The sequence below is a fragment of the Anolis carolinensis genome, chromosome 3 (assembly GCF_035594765.1).
Source record: "Anolis carolinensis isolate JA03-04 chromosome 3, rAnoCar3.1.pri, whole genome shotgun sequence".
Taxonomy (NCBI): domain Eukaryota; kingdom Metazoa; phylum Chordata; class Lepidosauria; order Squamata; family Dactyloidae; genus Anolis; species Anolis carolinensis.
In genome coordinates, this window is record NC_085843.1 from 88,408,508 (window position 1) to 88,428,964 (window position 20,457).

The window sequence follows — 20,457 nt, forward strand, 5'->3', positions numbered from 1 at the left end:
TACAGTTGAGGGGAATGCATTAAGGATTCCCAGCCAGATTGCTCTAGTAGTGCATCATCAAATTATAAACCCCACAATTCCATAGGAAGAAACCAGGGCAGTCAAAATTGGAGACTAATTGCTTCTATCCACTCATCAGTAGAGCATGGTCCTGTAAAAGTAACTTTTTGTGGCTGAGATAGCTGAGCAGTTTGCAAAACTGGATTCCTTCACAAGTTCATCCCTTAAATAATTCCTGCAAAAGTCCCATAGGATCACCCTTGCAAAAGATAACAAATGTGGTTTTGTAAAGGTAAGTACTGACTCTAACATTTTGCATTTCCTTCTATGGATCTGTAAGCATATAAACTGGTAAATTTTGTGTACTACCTTCTGATAAAATCGGCCATCAAAGGATCTTTATTAAACTTAGTAGTTATGGGTTAGGAAGATAAATCCTTAGGTAAAGGTAAAGGTTTTCCTAGTCGTGTCTGACTCTGGGGGGTTGGTGCTCATCTCCATTTCTAAGCTGAAAGGCCGGCATTGTCCATAGACACCTCTGAGGTCATGTGGCTGTCATGACTGCATGGAGTGCCGTTACCTTTCCACTGAAGCAGTACCTATTGATTTACTCTCATTTGCATGTTTTCAAACTGCTAGGTTGGCAGAAGCTGGAGCTAATCGCAGGAGCTCCCTCCGCTCCCCGTATTCGAACCGCCGACCTTTCCGTCAGCAAGTTCAGCAGCTCAGTGGTTTAATTCGCTGCACCACTGGGGGCTCCCGAGAAATTCTTATAGATATGTGTTATATGAATTTTCATCTTGTTGAAGAAAAGAAAGAATAGAAGTTAATTTTTATAATGAAGGATGTAAAGAATGCTGTTCTTATTGATGTGTGTTGGGACTCTAGCTTTTTAATTTCTTTATCAGTGATATAAAGTTAGGTCTGAGCACTGAGTTAACCCAAGTTTGCTAATGATACGAAATTGTTTAGGTTGGTTAAGATAGCAAATAACTTCAAACAGATATTTACAGACCTTGAGGGTCTGGTTGCTAGCTTGATAAAAATCTTAACCCTAAGTTTCTGTTGTGTAAAAGGTAATTTTTGAGTTAAGGATCTTTAGGAAAGAAATTGAAAATCTAACTGTCCAGATGTAATTATATATTAATAAAAAATTAAAGTGTGACCACATTTGGATCCTGCATATAGATTTGGGCACTAAACATACTAGATCTGGAGAGCAGACAAATAAGAGACTAGAATGTTTGGATTGTTTTAGTAAAATGCAAGAATAACAGTGGTATATATAATGATGTACGGCATAGAGATAATGGTCGGGGGAAATGTGTCTGGGTCATTCAGTGAAGATAAAGAATGGGAAATTCTGAATAGACCAAAAGTATTTTTTGAAAAATGTATAAATGATGAAATTTACTAACACAAGATATAGTAATGGCCACCATGTAGGATAGCTTTAAAAGATCAGACAACTATGTAGAGGCGAAATTAATGAATCGTGATGAGTACAAGGTTGGCAGCCACATGGGCTTTCAGATGTGGTGGTTAAATCTCGCAGCATGCTTAACTGATACAAATTTCTGGATAATAGCAAAGTCTTTGATTTAAAGAATACAAAAAGCAGTGGATCACTCTGAAAGAAATGGCTGTATCACAACATTTGATTGTTCTGATGCATAACGTGCACCCAGGACTTGAGACTACTGTTAGAATTACAGAGAAATGTAGTGGCTTCTAATTGACAAGAGTTCAGGAAATGTAGAGTTTTATCACCCTACCTGTTTAACTTGCATGCTGAACATTTCATATGTAAGTAAAATTAGATTCAAAGGAATAAGGCAGGAAATTGGAAGGAAGCAACATCAACAATTTAAGACAACATGCTACTGACAAAAAAAGCAATGATCACATTTCTTCTGGAGTGGGACCTAAGACAGCTTAAAAAAGAAATCTTTCCTCATGCCCTCTCCTTTTCAATAATACTGGCATTCTGAAAGCATCACATATAAGCTCTGAGAGATTTATTTGCATACAGAAATATCCAGGAGCATGTTTCTGGATTATGGCTACTCTATTTCCATTTAAAGAAGATAGTTTGTTAAATAATTAAGAAGCAGTGGAGGAATATCCTAAGTATATAGTCATCTTAGCAGTTGAATACTGTAATTTGCATTACATGGTTCAAATTACTTCCTTTGTGTATGTTCCAAGAAAAACCAGACAGGTATTAGATGTTTCCAGGAAAGAGAACTGAACAAATGTAGCAAATGAGCTACACTGAGCATTTTATGTTTGTGCATTTCGCTGCTACAGTATACAAATCATCCAGTCTGCTTTGGACCTCCTTTCAACTTTCATCTTGGGATAGTTCACTGCCATCTCTCTATAAGCCACAATTAGCATGCTGTGGACATTCCAGGGTAACTGCACCCTCCACTTAGCAAGCTCATTCCCAAACTAATTTGCTGTGGCAAGAGCTCTAAGAGGCAACTGCCTACCTCATCAGTTTAGATATATGATAATGTACAGGAACAGACCATAGCTCATGAACAGAAGACCTGCTTTGCATACAGAAGGCACAATTTGATCCCTAGTATCTCCAGGTTACAAGTGATGTGAAATATCTCTGCCTAAGACTAGGACCATTGCTTGCTAAGTAGATAATACTGGGTTAAATGGACAAAGAGTTTGAAGACAGATTCTAAATGTTCATCTCATAAATGGTTCTAAATGGAGAAATTTGTTAAAGGCTATGACACAATTTTAAAACGATAGACATGTACAAGGATAAGTAAAAAATTATCTGCACTTTGGTTATATCAAAACTTTTGTGGGTCGCACTGTCTTATCAGCACTTTTCATATGAAGTCAACATCTCCCCAGTCATTGCTGTGCAGTTTTGAAAGTCTTTATGTCATTTTATTTGAAACTGCAGTGAAAGAAAAATGCTTCCCCCCTTGTGATTTTCACAAAAGAAGAGGAGTGATTCTTTTTTTGCATTTTGACAATGTGTCTAATGTCAATATTTGCCAAAAATTTTGTGTGCAGTATGGCAAAAGTGTTTTGTTGTGAGGACTGCTATTCAAGGGCATTGTGCCATTGTATGATAATGCTCATTCACACACCTCTGCCCATACTTTGTTTTGAAGTCTTAAAGCATCCTTTCTGTAATCCTGTTCTTGCCCTATCAGACTATCACCTGTTTGGACTCCTGAAAGAAGTCCTTCGACAATGAAGATTAATATCTGATGAAAAGGTGAAGACAGTGGTGCATTGGTGGTGTGTTCGTGGCTCGCAGCTCAGCCTAAAACATTTTAATAAGGGAATGTGAAAGCTTGTTGACAGATGTACAAAGAGACGATGTCAAAAATAATGTATTTGTCTTTTCTGAAAGTTGGTAAAAATAAATTCTACAGCCAGAGTGTGGATAATTTTCAACTCACCCTCATATTATTCATGTGGGATTTTCTCATGGACTTGTTAATATCTTATTTAATATTTGGAACACATGGGTGTGAAACTCATTTTCATCAAGAACCAGATCAAACTCATAGTTGCTTTCAAAGGACCATTGAATCTATGGACAGAGAATCTGTGGATACAGAGAGCCAACAATATATATGTGTGTGTGTGTGTGTGTGTGTGTGTGTGTGTGTGTGTGTATAACATACTAATCAGTGCTCTTTACTTTTTATCCAGTACATGTTATCAGATGTTATTGAATGGGAGCTCCCATTACTTTTGATTATCTCTACCATGTGGAATTGCAACCCAATAGCACATCTGGCTCTGAGGTTGGGAAAAGTTTGAAGTCAGACATAATCTCAACAAGCCTTGTATCTAAATTCAAACTCCAATATCCTGACTAAACAGAACAAACTGGAGCCTTCCAAATGTTACTTACATCATTACTCACATCAGCACTTATCATGATGTTTCATGATGAGAAATACAGCAGTTGTAGTCCAGCATCTGGAGGGCCACATAAAATGCCATGGTGGTCTGAATTTGGCCTGTAGGCCTTGGATTTGACACATGTAATTTGTTGGGGTCGTTGTGTGTTTTCCAGGCTGTATGGCCATGTTCCCAAAGTATTCTCTCCTGATGTATCACCAACATCTATGGCAGGCATCCTCAGAGGTTGTGAATCCTCACAACCACTGAGGATGCCTGCCATAGATGTGGCCAAAACGGTCAGGAGAGAATATTTCTGGAGCATGGCCATACAGCCCGGAAAACACACAACAACCCTGTGATTCCGGCCATGAAAGCCTTCAACAACACATGTAATTTGTTGTTGTTTATTCATTCAGTCACTTCTGACTCTTCATGACCTCATGGACCAGCCCACGCCAGAGCACCCTGTTGGCCGTCACCACCCCCAGCATTTGCAAAAGTGTGCTTTTTAAAGTGGAAACTGGCCTTAAAGCTACAAGCCACAATTGGATAGGTTTTCTGTTGGTCAGAGTTTCAGCTAGTCAGTGGATGAGCTGGGAATCCATTTAGTCCCAAGATAAACAGAGGGTCTCATGACCCGCTTTGTCTTTTTGGAAGATTGCAATAGATAAAACAGACATTTACCCTCATAGCATCCCTTGCTTCTCAATTCTACTGAGGCTAAAACATTACATTATATTACCTCAAAAAGCATTCAGGCTATTTCAATTTTGTTTGCAGAATGGTTGCAGAGCATTTCTATGCAACCTCTGTGATGTAATATTGGCTCTGGGGAACACCCTAATGGAATCAAGGTTTCTGTCCAGAAACAAGAAGGCATATCTTTGGATATTCTTCTAGCAATTTATCATGATGTTTTCTTTAGTAGTGGGTTCAAACGCTCAAGATGGAATTAGATGTTCAACCATATTCTGCAAGTACCAGAGGTTTTGCAAATTCATCGTTGCACTGTACTTTAGCCTGTAGCTTCCCATGAAGCTGACGTTGTTGAAGACATGATGTTATTTACTACTTTTTTCTTTATCAGGCCATGCGACTTTTGGGATTCATCTATATACCTCTTCTTTATGGTTCTTTATGAAACATGGGATTAGTCCAAGTTACTAATGTTCACATATTACATTGTACAAGTCTTGACATTAGGAAAAGTTTTTGTGTTTCAGCATCATCACCACAACAATCTGTCCAATGTAAAGCACACTATAAGCTTACAAAGGTGATCACTAATGACGAAGACGAAGAAATTTGCCAATATTGTTTTGTTGCAGCAAGACTAATAATAGCTAAAACATGGAAGGGGGAAGAAGAGCTAGGTATTAAAGACTGGAGAGATAAACTGGGGGAAGCTGACAAATAGTAACAGAGGAGGAAATAATGAGGATTTTGTAAACAAATGGAGGCTGGCACTTGGGTATCTGGAAAAGAAGACAAAGGTAGATTTGATGATTGCCATAAAGGGGATTTAGCGAAAGAAGATACATGGGTAGTTAATGGTTAGTTACGTGATATTTACTGAGGGGTATCGGAGGTCTAGGAGGTTGGGTTCATGGGTGAGGGGTTAGGAGGACAAGGATAAGTTAAGGTATAACAATGGTACAGCCACTCTGTGAATATCCATTAGTTTAATAAGCGCTGGCTGTACACTACAGTGCAAATCTTTATATCTTTCTGTATTTTTTCTTTTTTTATATGTATGTATTTTATTTTACTTCTTGTTTTTCACTTTCATGAATGTCTGTTATAATTTCTAAAATAATATATATATATATATTTTAAACACACTAATGCCGTCTCTCATTTTCAGATGGATCATTTTAATGATGTCAATTCCCATCAGCAGATCATGCATCCACACATGCACAACCATGGTGCTTAGAGTATGATATTCTTTCCCCATATTATACACATTTTTTCCTTTCCCATAGAACACATATTTTTGCATGCACCTACACTTAAAATGCAAATTTTGTACACAATTTCTCTCATATATTCATTTTGTAGTAAACTTCCCAAACCCAGCTTTGTATGTTTTTGAACTGACATCTACACTGCAAAAATCAGAAAAGTGCACATTCTGAAGGATAATGATATTTTGATTTGCATATTAATTGCTGAAAGTGTGATCTGGGTCACTTCATTTAAAAATGCAGCTTGAACAGACTTCTTCCCATTCCTTGCAGGGGTGTATTAGGTAACTTCTTTAATATGCCACAAGGCTTTTTGTCCATTTGTCTAGAGATTCTAATTTATATAACATGTTCTCCTTTTTATTCTCTGGCTTCCAGAGATTACAAAGGAACCTTATTTTTCTCTACTGAGATGAGGCAGTTTAAATGCAAATAGTTAGAAGAATTTTCAGTTATGTTTATGAACAATGCCATTAAAAATATGCATGAGCATACCAATACATATATTACTAAAATATGTTGCTTTAGTAAGTTTGCAAAAATCAATGAAAGCCAAAAAGCCCATTTTTGTTTGTTTTTTCATGTTGTTCTTGGACAGCAATCCTGGCAAATGAATGGATTTGATTTAAACTGCTAACACTTCAGAACAAGGCTTTGATATTCAGTAGTATATATTTCATTATCAATATATGAAGCGTGTAATACCATGCAGATGTAGAGCAGAACGTGCTGAACTTCCTCTGCATGTTAATAAGGCACATCTATCTAAATCAAGGGTTTATTGCCCTAACTGACAGTTATAAGCAGGGTGATGAGGTGTGTGGTCTTCTATAGGAAGGTTAAATGTTTGCTTTTCTGGGTTACTGAAACAGTGAAGTGGAAGGATGAGGGTCTGGTAAGGTGGGATGCATCAAAGCAGTGGTTCTCCATAGTTTGATGGTTAGTTAACTTGATTTCCTTTAATACAAGAGAATATACTCCAATCAACAAAATATATAGGCCATCTTGGACCCCATGCTGGCAGAAAGGTGGTATATAAACAAATAAATGAACTTGTTTCTGCTGTTTTTCAGACTTCCAAAATGCTTTTGTATTGCTGGGTTACAACTTCTACAGGTACAAACCATGGACATGTACACAAGTACACATATTCAAACACCATACCCAGATTAGTGATCTACTGTATGCTCTGGTTATTGGACATAAAGGCAGGTACCCATATTCATTTAGGGATTTTTGATATTACATTTCTTTTCTGTATTCAAGATTCTGGATTAAAAATAGTTTAAATAATGTGTGTTTAATTTGTTTTCAAATTAAGAAATTATTTACAAAAATACTACTGCTGCACTACAGAGTAGTAAGTCCTAGCATGCTTTGTGAGGCTTGCATAAGACTACATCATCTGGCTATATATATATATATATATATATATATATATATATATATATATAAGCTGTGCCCGGCCACATGTTGCTGTGGCGAAGTATGGTGGTATGGGAAATCAAGTATTGAGGAATTGTTGGTAGTTAAGGTAAAGGGTAAAGATTTTCCCCTGGCATTAAGTCTTGTCATGTCTGACTCTGGGGATTGGTGCTTATCTCCATTTCTAAGCTAAAGAGCTGGCGTTGTCCATAGACTCCTCCAAGGTCATGTGGCATGACTGCATGGAGTGCCGTTACGTTCCCGCTGGAGCAGTACCTATTGATATACTCACATTTGCATGTTTTCAAACTTCAGGGTTGGCAGAAGCTGGGGCTAACAGTGGGGGCTCTCTCCACTCCCCCAATTCAAACCTGCGACCTTTCGGTCCAGAAGTTCAGCAGGTTAGTGCTTTAACATGCTGCGCCATCAGGGGATATTATTTCATAAAGCTTGTGAATATACAATATATCTGATAGTTTTTTTTGTCTGTTGGAGGCAAGTATGAATGCTGCAATTAGGTGAAATGATTAGCATATAATGGCCTTGCAGCTTTAAAGCCTAGCTGATTCCTCCCTGAGGGAATCTTTTGTTGGGAGGTGTTAGCTGGCCCTGATTGTTTCCTGTCTGGAATTCTCTTGTTTTCAGAGTGGTGTTCTTTGCGATATTTTATGTGCTTCTACTGTCTGTGTAGATGAAGTACCCATATGCAGTGCTTGAGTGCACACAGTCCCCCCCCCAAAAAAAAGTCTGTGGCCCTGAGAAAAGAGGATTTGCCAGATTTTGGTGATGGGAATACTTTGTTGGGAGGTGTTAGCTAGCCCTGATTGTGTCCTGTCTGGAATTCCCGTTTTCAGAGTGTTGTTCTTTATTTAGTGTTGTGATGTTAGAAAATGTATTGTTCTGTTTTATTATACCACAATAATTTTATATATATTCTGATTTTAGTGTTTTTGAATACTTGGAGCCAGATTGTATTCATTTTCACGGTTCACAGCAACAAAATAATAATAATAATAATAATAATAATAATAATAATAATAATAGTAATGATAGTAATAATAATTACTTTGGTAATACACACTGCTTCAGGGAGTGCCCTTCTCAGTTTCCTTCCTGGAAGAATCCTTTCTTGGGAGGCATTAGCTGGCTCTGATTGTTTCCTTTGTGGAATTCCCAATTTCCCTGCTTTCAGAGTGTTGCTCTTTATTTACTGTCCTGGTTTTAGAGATTATATTGTTCTGTATTATTATACCACAGTAATTATTTCATATTACAGTAGAATCTCACTTATCCAACATTCACTTATCCAATGATCTGGATTATCCAACGCAGTCTGCCTTTTAGTAGTCAATATTTCTGTAGTCAGTGTTTTAAATTAATTGTGATATTTTGGTGGTTAATTTGTAAATACAGTAAATTTGTAAATTACTACATAGCATTACTGCGCATGTAACTACTTTTTCTATCAAATTTGTTGTATAACATAATGTTTTGGTGCTTAATTTGTATAATGGTTACCTAATTTAATGTCTAATTGGCTTTTCCGGAATCCCTTATTATCCTATTCACCTATCCAACGTTCTGCCGGCCTGTTTATGTTGGATAAGTGAGACTCTACTGTATATTGATAATCTTATATTATATGCTTAGAACTGGATTATATGAGGCCCTTTCTACACAGCTGGATAAAATGCACACTGAAATGGATTATATGGCAGTGTGGAGTCAAGATAATCCAGTTCAAAGCAGATAATATAAGATTACAAATGGGTTATATAGCTGTGTGGAAGGGCCTTGAGTCTACACTGCCATATAATCCAGTTAAAATCTGATAATCTGTATTTTATAGGCAGTGTAGAAGAGGCCTAAGTGAGGCCTAACTCTGCCTGTCCCCTAGGCTGAGTGGGTTGCTAGGAGACCAAGTGGGCAGAGCTTAGCCTTCTAACTGGCAGCAATTGGATAAAAATAATTATTCCTCTCCCTCTAATTAGGACTTTATATTTCTTTTCTTTTCGTTGTTAGAACCTAGGGGCAAAGATGGTGGATTGTGCTGCCAAATTTCTAGGTTCTGGGGCTTGTACTTTTGTTGTTTAGCGGGAGGAATGGACACCATTACTCTTTTATATATATAAACTAGCTGTGCCCGGCCACGCGTTGCTGTGGCTTAGTCTGGTGGTGTTGGTCAGTCTACATTAGGTTGTATTTATGCTGTGACCTCCACCTTCTTTATACTCACATTAGTAGTAGTATTTGAAGTCTGTTACCGTCTTCAATTTTTGTGTTGATTGATAATTGCTTGAGATCCCTGTTGTCTTTGGTTTGTTGTTAGTTGTAATGTCTGATTCTGCTGAGTGCGGTTTATATTTTTATTGTGGTACAATAGTCCTTTTTTTGTTTTGTCTGTGTAGGTGTTTATTATTATTGTTGTTGTTGTTGTGGTCATGAAGGTTGGATAAGTTAGATGCTACTGTATTGTTTTTTGGAGGCCCAGTGTAGCACTGACTGGCCTCTCAGCCTCAGTGCCTGGCTGTTTCTTGCCTGTGATGGTGTTGATTCTTATTGTTGTTGTTGTTGTCATTGTTATTATTGTAATTGATTTTTTGGAGGCCAAGTGTGAATGTAGTGATTGGGGAGGTGGATGAGTTGTGTTGTCAAATTTTGTATTTGTTATAGTCACAATGCGTTGTTGTGAGTTTTGTGGGTCCGGATTGTGGTTTTGTGGTGTAGTTGTGTTGTTACAACCGGGAGGTAAGGCTTTTGTGTTGTGTTGTCAAGTTTTGTATTTCTGGGGTGTTTAGTTGTGTGCCAAGTTTCGTATTTCTGGGGCGTTTAGTTGTGTTGTTATAGTCACGATGCATTGTTGTGAGTTTTGTGGGTCCGGATTGTGGTTTTGTGGTGTGGTTGTGTTGTTACAACCGGGAAGCAAGGCTTTTGCGTTGTGTTGTCATGTTTTATATTTCTGGGGTGTTTAGTTGTGTGCCAAGTTTCGTATTTCTGGGGCGTTTAGTTGTGTTGTTATAGTCACGATGCGTTGTTGTGAGTTTTATGGGTCCGGATTGTGGTTTTGTGATGTGATTGTGTTGTTACAACCTGGAGGGAAGGCTTTTGCGTTGTGTTGCCAAGTTTCGTATTTCTGGGGCGTTTAGTTGTGTTGTTATAGTCACAATGCGTTGTTGTGAGTTTTGTGGGTCCTGTGTGGTTTTGTGGTGTGGTTGTGTTGTTACAACTGGGAGGCAAGGCTTTTGCATTGTGTTGCCAAGTTTTGTATTTCTGGGGTGTTTAGTTGTGTTGTTATCACATGATGCGTTGTTGTGAGTTTTGTGGGTCCAGATTGTGGTTTTGTGGTGTGGTTGTGTTGTTGTAACCTGGAGGCAAGCATTTTGCATTGTGTTGCCAAATTTCGTATTTCTGGGATGTTTAGTTTTGTTGTTATAGTCACTGCGCAAACAACTTTATCATTTTATATATATAGATGATGTCTTCCATACAACCTCATAAATAAGTTGAGGGTGAATTTTGGGACAAAAATTACGGATTTTAATATGAGCTATGGATAGGTTGAAAATTATTCCTCAGAGAAGGGAAAGCACCAATGTCCCTGTTGCTGCTACCCTATTTTCCTGCCTAGGCGTATATATATATATATATATATATATATATATATATATATATATATATATCAACACAGGTTTTTTTTTACTAAAAAACATAAGTATATAAGGTATGTATGTATCCGAAACTAGAAACTGGAAGAATTTTGTTACATGTGTGGTTGATTCCCATTTTTCTTATAGAAAGTGATTCTTTTTCTAATAACATCAAGTTTCATTTTTAAATTTTATACCCATCAGCTTAAAATTCCTGATCATTGCCTTCATGAGGTCTTTTTCTTTTATTTTCCCTTTTTTATTTTAAACTAAAAGCAAAGGGAACAAACAAGCAAAATAAGCTTTTTACTAAACATACACATATTTTCAAAAGAAATAAAAATGCAGACATCAATCATGATAATATGAAGATGATGATCAATCATAGTGATAAAGTCAACGGCCTTGAGGCCGTTACTGGATGGTTGCGTGCCAGAAGGTTGAGGGTGAATCCGGCGAAGACGGAGATCCTTTGGCTGGGCCGTTCGGGTGGGAGGGAGAACCAGCTGCCTACCCTGGATGGTGAGACACTACGTCCATCATCCTCTGTAAAAAGTCTTGGTTTCTTATTGGGCCCTCTGCTCACAATGGAGGCCCAGGTCTCTGCTGTGAGCAGATCTGCGTTTTTCCATCTATGTCAGGCTAGGCGACTGGCTCCCTACCTATCTAGGAACGACCTGGCAACGGTGATCCAGGCGACGGTCATCTCGAGGCTCAACTACTGTAACGCCCTCTACATTGGCCTTCCTCTGTCAGTGATCCGGAAACTGAAGCTGGTGCAAAACATGGCGGCTCGTCTTCTCGCCGGGGTGCCGGCGAGGTGGCGTATCACCCCAATTCTACAACAGCTGCACTGGCTACCAATTGAGTACCGGATTACTTTCAAGATACTGGTACTAACTTTCAAGGCCTTACATGGTCTGGGGCCAGCGTACCTGAGGGCCCGCTTATCCCCCTACCAACCCCAGAGATTACTTCAGTCCAAAGACCAAAATTTGCTTGAAGTCCCTAACATACGGACTTATCATTTGTCTTCTACTAGGCAAAGAGCCTTCTCGATTGTAGCCCCTCAATTATGGAATGCCTTGCCAGTTGAAATTCGAACCACCTGAGGCCTGCTTGCCTTTCGGAAAGCCTGCAAAACCTTGCTCTTCCGACAAGCTTTCAATGGGTGAAAAACTCGGGGCTATGTCTGTTTTTATTGTTGCTTTTATTGTTGCTTTTATTGTTTTTATTGTTATTTTAAAGCTAAGTGTATTGTTTTAATCTATTTCTGTAAAACGCTCCGAGCCAAACTGGGAGTAGCGGTATACAAGTTTAATAAATAAATAAATAAATTTCAAGAGTTTAGTCAATTCTTCTAGTAACAGCCACTCTTAAAATACCTTCCCCTAGAATTGTAGAGTTGGAAGAGACCTCATGGGCCATCCAGTCCAATCCCCTGCCAAGAAGTAGGAAAATCACATTCAAAGCACCCTCAACAGATGGCTATCTAGCATCTATTTAAAAGCCTTCAAAGAAGGAGCCTCCAGCACACTCCGAGGCAAAGGGTTCCAATGCTGAACAGCTCTCACAGTGAGGAAGTTCTTCCTAATGTTCAGGTGGAATCTCCTTTCCTGTAGTTTGAAGCCATTGTTCCATGTCCTAGTCTCCAGGGTGGCAGAAAACAAGCTTGGTCCCTCCTCCCTATGACTTTCCCTCACATATTTATACATGGCTATCATGCCTCTCAGCCTTCTCTTCTGTAGGCTAAACATGCCCAGTTCTTTAAGACACTCCTCATAGGGCTTGTTCTCCAGACACTTGATCATTTTAGTTGCCCTCCTCTGGACACATTCTCATGGTTTGGACGAGGAGATGAAAAACCCAGTTTTATCTGAGAGACAGAAATGAACAATTAATAATTAAGTCCCAGATAGGTTCACAGACAGAAATGTGTGAGCTTCAGTATGACTGTAATATTATGCATAAGATGAACAGTTAATGGTGCCCTCTGCCTGATGTTGCTAGCTACTCTACATGTAGCAATGTAACCTTTTCAACTTCATGACAGCCCATAGACTGAATTTTTCAGAACATTCATACTGTCATCCTGCTTTGTGACTGTTTATTTCATTTATACTTTCCATCATATATGCTTTACAATATAGACTTAAATGCAAAACTGCTGATAGAGCTACTTTTATTAATGGAATGGGGAGTGTTGTAACAATAAACTTGATCATTTTCTTATATTGACAACTTGATCATGAAATGCTCCAATTACATTCCACATGGGATTGAATGGTATTTGGCTCATAGAGGCTCCTCCCCTCCTATCCACATGCTTCAAAACCTGCTCTAGAGGACTAAAAAATTGCAAAGTGCTGAATTGCCAGTGCCCTACCTATGGATTAGTTGTTTTCAGGTCCAGTATCTCCTGTGTAGGCTGTGAAGGAACTGATGTTGGCAAACCAGAAGATGAATACATGGGAGATTTTTTTTTAGCAGTCTGACAAGTTTCCTGGTTTCCAATTATTTAAAACAGCAAGAAAAGAATAATCTCACCTTCCCAAATTATATTACTGAAATGAAGATAGATAGATATCTAGGAATGAGCTCTTTTTTTGTGTGCTCAAAATGTCTGAATTTAATTATAATATATTTGACTTCCCCCACAAAAAAAAAAAAATCTTGGGCTCAGAATTATTGAATTCTAAATGTAGGCTTTCTGCTGTAGATTTACAGTGAACAGATATTAAGATTCTAGCAACAAACTAGGAAAATTTCATCTGTGAAGCTTGTTTCCCCTGGGTTTTATGAAAACAATTCCATTTGCTCTCTTATACTCCTTTCAAGTATTTTTGTAACATTCAGAGCTTGAATCTGTAGGAAACAGGAGTCCTGATTTCTAAAAACAATACTAAATTCCCTTGCTCCCATTTTAAGCCTTTGTTTTGCTTTATAATTCACAGAAATTTAAGGCACACTGTGAGTTAATGTTGCCACTGTGCTGTCTCCTATGAGGCTTGGAGTTCTTCCAAACAGCTCATTTCTTTAAGTTTTAAAGAGGCACCATTGACACCACTCTCCCAGGAGGCCATTTCAAACAGACTTGACTGAGCAGAGGGCAGTACAACATCTGTTTTGTTTATTTTCCTGACTGCATAAATTTTATGCAGACATTTCTGATTCCTGTGGAGTCATCCAAGCGTTTTATAAGTAGAAAACTCACATCTTTCAACTCTAATTGGAGGAATTCAGCACAGTACCCGTAGCAACTGAATAAAAAGTTAAAGGACACATCCAAGTTCAGCTTCCATATTTAGACACAAAAGGCCTCTTCACATACAAACCTCCTTAGAGCAAGTGTAAAAGCCATTTTGAAGTGTTTTGATGAAACACTTTCCTTTTTAAACCTTATGAATGTAAATGCCCCAAAGGTGAATCCACTCATGAAGGTATGTAGAAAGTCAGAAAATCAAGTTATCCAATATATTGTGTGGAGGGTTTCATCTTTGAAGAACTTGGAAAAGGCGAGGGGAGGCATGTTGTACCACAACTCCTTAGCCAGCTAACATGGCCAGTTTGTAGCATTTAAGTACTCAACCACCCTCCTCTTTTTAAAGCTAAGAAGGGATAGGGCTGTTATTTTCCCAGGAAGGAGACTTCCAGGCAACATCAGGTGTTGTAAGGTATACTCAGAAGAAGACAATGACAAAACATTTCTGAATATCCCTTGCCTGAAAAAAATGTATGTGAGATTCATGGGATTAATTTACATTGTCAGCTCACTTGAAGGCACAAATGTTGTGGCTCAGCTTGACTCTGACTATGAACAGGGAGTTCAGTTGCTCTCAGAGGGGGCTGCTGATTTAGGAGAAAGCCAGGTGGATGATTCAGAAGCTGGTTGACATGGGAACAGAAGGGAGGATGGAAGATTCTCAGTCAAGTAACGATAAGGCTGACCTTCTTCCGGTCTTGGATGGAAGTGGGAGTGAGGGAGATGGCTCCTTAGACAGAAATGCTTGTTTGGAGTTGAGATCAAGATTGTGTTGTAGTGTGAGAATTGTGAACAGGAGGGGAGATAAGAGGGTGCACAGGAATGTGTTTATGTTTTGTCAAGGAGGTTAAAGGGAATGCAATTGGGGAAAGTCTTCATTCAGGGCAATCTCGCTTAAGGAAAGGAAGCTGCAGCCAGGAAACTGTGTTTGGATGATTTTGGAAGCTCATGTATTCAAGCTGTGTTTGGGCTCCTTTTGATATTTTTGTATTCAAGCTCCTATGGACTCACTGTGTTACCTGTGGATTTTACCTATTATAGATGACTGCTTGAACTGCATTTTAGGATCACACTTGCTAGTGGTCTTTGCTTAGTGTGCCTGCTTTTTACTACATTTTGCTACCTTTCTTCAATAAACAGCAAAGACTTAAGCCTGCTGTGGTGGAGTTTGTGTGTTAGAACAAGGTGAATGTTATGGTTGAGCCTTATGGCTCCAATACTGGGAGACGTGGTCGTAAGACTCCTCGAGAGTCAGACTCTCTTGAGGAGCGAGAGAGGAAACGGCTGCGGGACATCTTTGCAGAACCATCTGACGAAGACTCCTTTGAGGGTTTTACTGAGAGAATGGAGGAAGAGGTGGTTAGCTCAGAGGAGGATGACATGGAATGGACTCGTGTGAGGGAGGATTTGGGTGTTCCTGGTAATGATAGCATGGGAAGCGACTGGCGGGTTGCAGGATCGGACCCGTGGACGAGTTGGAGGGATGGGACGGGATCCACAGCTGGGGATGCTGTGGGGCGTAGTCAAAGATGTTTTAGTTCTGATGAGGATGATGATGATGAGGCACCTGGAATTAGGGTAACACCTGATAGCGATGAGGAGTTGTAACTGGCATAAAATGGGGTCTTGAATCCAGGGCTAATTGCGTTGGGCAAGGTAATCTGGACGGACGCTTGGGATCTTGTTGGGAAATTCCTGAAGACGGGTGTGTTTCGTTTGCTGAATACGTAAGTTACCAAGGACACTGGGCATAGGCGGCGGGAGGAACTGTGTGGGCTTTTGTTGTGCAACCTGTGTTTAATCTTATTAGCTTGGACCTCCGTCGTCTTCTTGACGGACATTATTTACCTACTCGGAATTGACGCTGGACTGGCTGACTGACTGACTGACTGACTGGCTGGCTGGCTGACTACGACCTTGGACTACCCTCCCTTTGGTTATCGGAGGATTTCGTGGAACCTAAGACGCCTGCACCTGGCCTTCGACCTCGGACCGGATTGGGACCCCGCTGACCGCTGCAACCCTGATTGATATGTTTGGACCCGGAGTTCGCCCGCTGCACGGAGGAGTAACAACTTAGTTGCTCAACCACAGCTGTTGAGTAGCAGAGAGGAATCTGCTGCCAGTATTTCTGTTCTATTGAACCTTTGTTTACCAGCTTTTGTTTGTTTAAAGTCCCAGGCCGAAGTAAGCATTTTTGGTTTAACCCGGATTAAACTCCTGTTTAATCCGGTTTATCTTTTGAACCGTTTTTGAGTGACTTTTCATATTGAAGGCGAGTGTTTGCCTAGCTCTTTGTTTTTTACGAGCATTTTTGGTTCTGTATCTTTAATAAACTGTGTTGAATCTTATCTACTGGCGTTCTGTCCTTGACAGTGAATCAGTGCTGAGGTGCGACAACAAACTTAATTTACTTTGTATGTTCTTTTTTCTAAGTAGAGACTTGTAATATGTTCATTTGGAGGCATGAAAATAGAAATCGGACCCCAGGATCTAAAGGATAATGACATGGGGATTAGAATTCTCTATATAACTTCAACCAGCCCTCCAGTTATCCATGGTTGTCTATATATGTTGGTTGACATATAACGCCTTAACTGTTTATCCTGAAAACCAACAAAAGGGGATCCAAAAATCTTGTACAGACTTGAATCCTATTAGTTTGTTCCAACTAGAATGGATCCAATTGAATCATTTGTTGGATGGTGTGTCAACAAATAGTAGATTGCATTGATTCAATGGGTTTTCTCTAGTTGAAATAACCATTAGAATATGCCCAGAGGGGATGTTTTTGAACAGAGAGAAATATCAGTATTCAACATGCAGTCAAAACGTGCATTTTGAATTGAGCATGGAAATGGAGCTGTTGCATCAAGGAAGCTGTGTGTTTCAAATAGTAATCTGGCTGCTATTTGGACCAGCTGAAATTTCCAAACACTCCATGTAGGGCATTTTACAGTAATCAATTTGGGTTGTAAGTAAGACATGCATCACCCATGGCAATATCTGATATTTCAAGGAATGGGTACATTTGGCACACAAGCCTTCATTGTGCAAATGTCTTCCTTACCACTACTGAATCTGACTTCCAAGTATACCCTATTGATGAGGAACTGTAAAATATGGATTTTTAGACATATATTGTATGCACATTAGAAGCAGTGAAATGTAGAAAAATCAGACTCTCTCTGTGTTAGATTTTAGGGATGCACAAGCTGACAGGACAAGCTGGGAGAAGGGGGGGCTGTTATCTATACATTCCAGTGTGAATTGGTTCCTAGTACAGCTTGACTTGACAAGTCAAGAGTGGCCTCTTGATGGATCTCTCTTTTTAGTGTCTGTGACTTGCTACAGGCTTTAAGAGTGCTTAGATAGGAAAATGCTGATTGTGCATATTTATGCCCATGCATGTGAAGTGACGTATTAATGACGAGATGTATGTAGAAGCATGTTCTTTGTCTGAAAATGTATAAAAGTCCATGTCAACGCCATGATCGGGGCTCTGGTTTTTCTTTCGGAAGAGATTCCACTTCCAGAGTCTTTAGCTGAATATAATAAACCAGATTTTTTGGCCTCTCAAAGGATCTCTCTTGCTGTTATCTCTCCCGTCATCTACTACACTATGAGCCTGTGTCTTCAGAAGAAATGTAATCAGCACAGTCTGAATCCTTATTCAGTAATCCACCTTCTAACTGACTAAGAACATTTACATCTGATCTGTTTTAAGTTTCTGTTTGTCTGCAGTTATCCAGTCTGTTATTGACAACAAACATCATTTTAGGACCTAATCCACTCCTTTGAATTATGGAGGAAAGTAGTAATGAAGTTGGTTGTCATATGCTTAATGCAGTATTTCCCAGCCTTTGATCCTCTTGGTTTTGAACTTCAGCTCCCAAAATTCCTGACAGTTGGCCAAGCTGGCTGGGGCTTCTGGAAACTGAGGCCCCAAACACCTGGTTAAGTAAATATCGGGAACCACTGAAATAATGAAACTAATTTAAAACATGATATAGTATAGTCAAGGCAGAAATTCCTTGTTCAGAAACATTGTGATGAAAAACCAAGCTATAACTTGATAAAGCAAAAGTGTGCCTCCAAAGGGAGGATGTTCCACCACTGAGGCATCCAAACACAGAAGGGTTTCCTCTGCATCTTTATATTATGTATTGCTCCCACTAGTGAAGAAGCAAATTTCCCTCAGTAGCCAAGCAAATGTATATAGCGAGGACCAGTCCTTCAAATATTGAGATCACATGTCATATGCAAGCTTAAATGCCATTACCAACCCTTTGAATGCAGACTTGAAGTCTAAATTATTTTTACTAACTTAGACTTAGTAAGCCTGGGGGCCGGGCTGTGGCGCAGGCTGTTGAGCAGCTGCAATAAATCACTCTGACCATGAGTGCATCTATCAAGTAGGAAATAAGATACCACTTATAAAAAAAGTGGGGAGGCAAGGTTAACTAATTTACGACTTGGAATGAGTGGATGATGAAGCAGCTCCTCCCCCCTGTGGCCAGAATAGAACATCCCCTCAGGAGAAGGTTAACTTGCCTCTGCGTCTGTCTGTCTTGGTCTCTGTTTGATGTGTTTATGGGCATTGAATGTGTGCCCTATGTGTGTATAATGTGATCCGCACTGAGTCCCCTTCGGGATGAGAAGGGTGGAATATAAATACTGTAAATAAATAAATAAATAAATAAATAAGCTGATTTCAGCTCAGTTGGGATTCATCAATGCATTGTAATGCTTTTATCTGAAGCTACAGCAGTAATGCATTTGGTATCCCATATGTAGTTCTGGTCACTGTATCTCAAAAGAACATTGGTTTGGCTCATTTTTATGAAGAAATGTCAATGCATATAGAGTTTTAAATCTTAAAAAAAATAGGGGTTTATAAATGTATGCCAGCTCTGGAGAAAAAGTGAAGAGACTAAAGATACATTATTGTATTTTCTCCATATTAATATACTTTAAAGAGACAGAAAAATCTGCTTTCTGACTTTTGAGTGGACTTGTCCATTGCTATGCTGATGGTCTCAAAGACAGTAGCTTTTACACAATGAAAATATTAGTAGCACACAATGGAAAATATGCCTATATCATAAGAACTGCAGTGTTTGGTTAGTAGCCTGTGGTGCAGTGAAATGAAAGTATTGGTCAAATCCATGGGTTGCTTACACCAATAACAGTGGAAATGAAGGACTTATAATGGACATGCACTCTCGCTGTGGGCTCTCAGTGTGAAATGCCAAACTGCTTTATGCAGTCAATTTCTCAGATGGCAAGTTCACAGAATGAACCAAAAGGAAATAATGCAAGTTTTGATAATATTGCATGATGGTTTTGTATTATACATTTTTAGGTTCAGAAACCCTCGCAGCTTGTGTAACTTTGTTTTGCTTTAAATTGTCATTTTTTATAGCCAGTTCTTAGGTTTAAACTGTATGCTACGAAGAACAGGATGACATGATCTGAAGCATAATTTTAAACATGTCTACTCAGAACTAAATATAAATTGAGTTCACTGAGGTCTAATCCCAGGTAAGTGGACTGTAGCCAAAGTGTATTTAAATAAGACTGCCCGTATTATTATTAACATTAATAATGGTAGTGTGGAGACCTAATGGGGCAGAGGATGGAATCCCCTTTGAATCCCACCGCTGCCACCAATTTATGTGAGGAGCTGAGGTGGCAGAGAATGGAATCCCCTTTGAATCCCCTCAGCTTTGCCACCAATATGTACGGAGGTGAGGTGTCTGACAGGAATGTGTGTCAGAGATGGAACCCTTTTGATCCCACACACGCACACACACAGGTACCACCACTTAATAAAGATGTTTTATGAGAGATGATGTTAATTAATTATTTGTTTGATTATCTTCTTCTTCGCTGCCACCAATGGAGACGTCAGGCAGATGGTACTGGTTCTTATAAGCTTTCTCTATTTGTTCCACTTCAGGTGTTGATGTTACTTAACTTAATATGAGAGTATGACAGAGGCTTAGTTAGAATAAAATCAAAACAAGTTTATTGCAGGTACAGAGCTTGATGGTTTCAGATAGCTTGGTAAAGGCACTTCGCTTAATGGTTACAAACGGTTATGAGGTGGTTAAACTTTCAAAATACTTCTTTTTTTAAGTTACATTAAACCCTGATCCTACTGGATCCCCTGGGATTAATGTCCCCTAATCCACAGACTCTACAACTGACCCTAGACAAATCACCTAACTTGCCTAGTCTGGTCTATCCTAAATCTGAC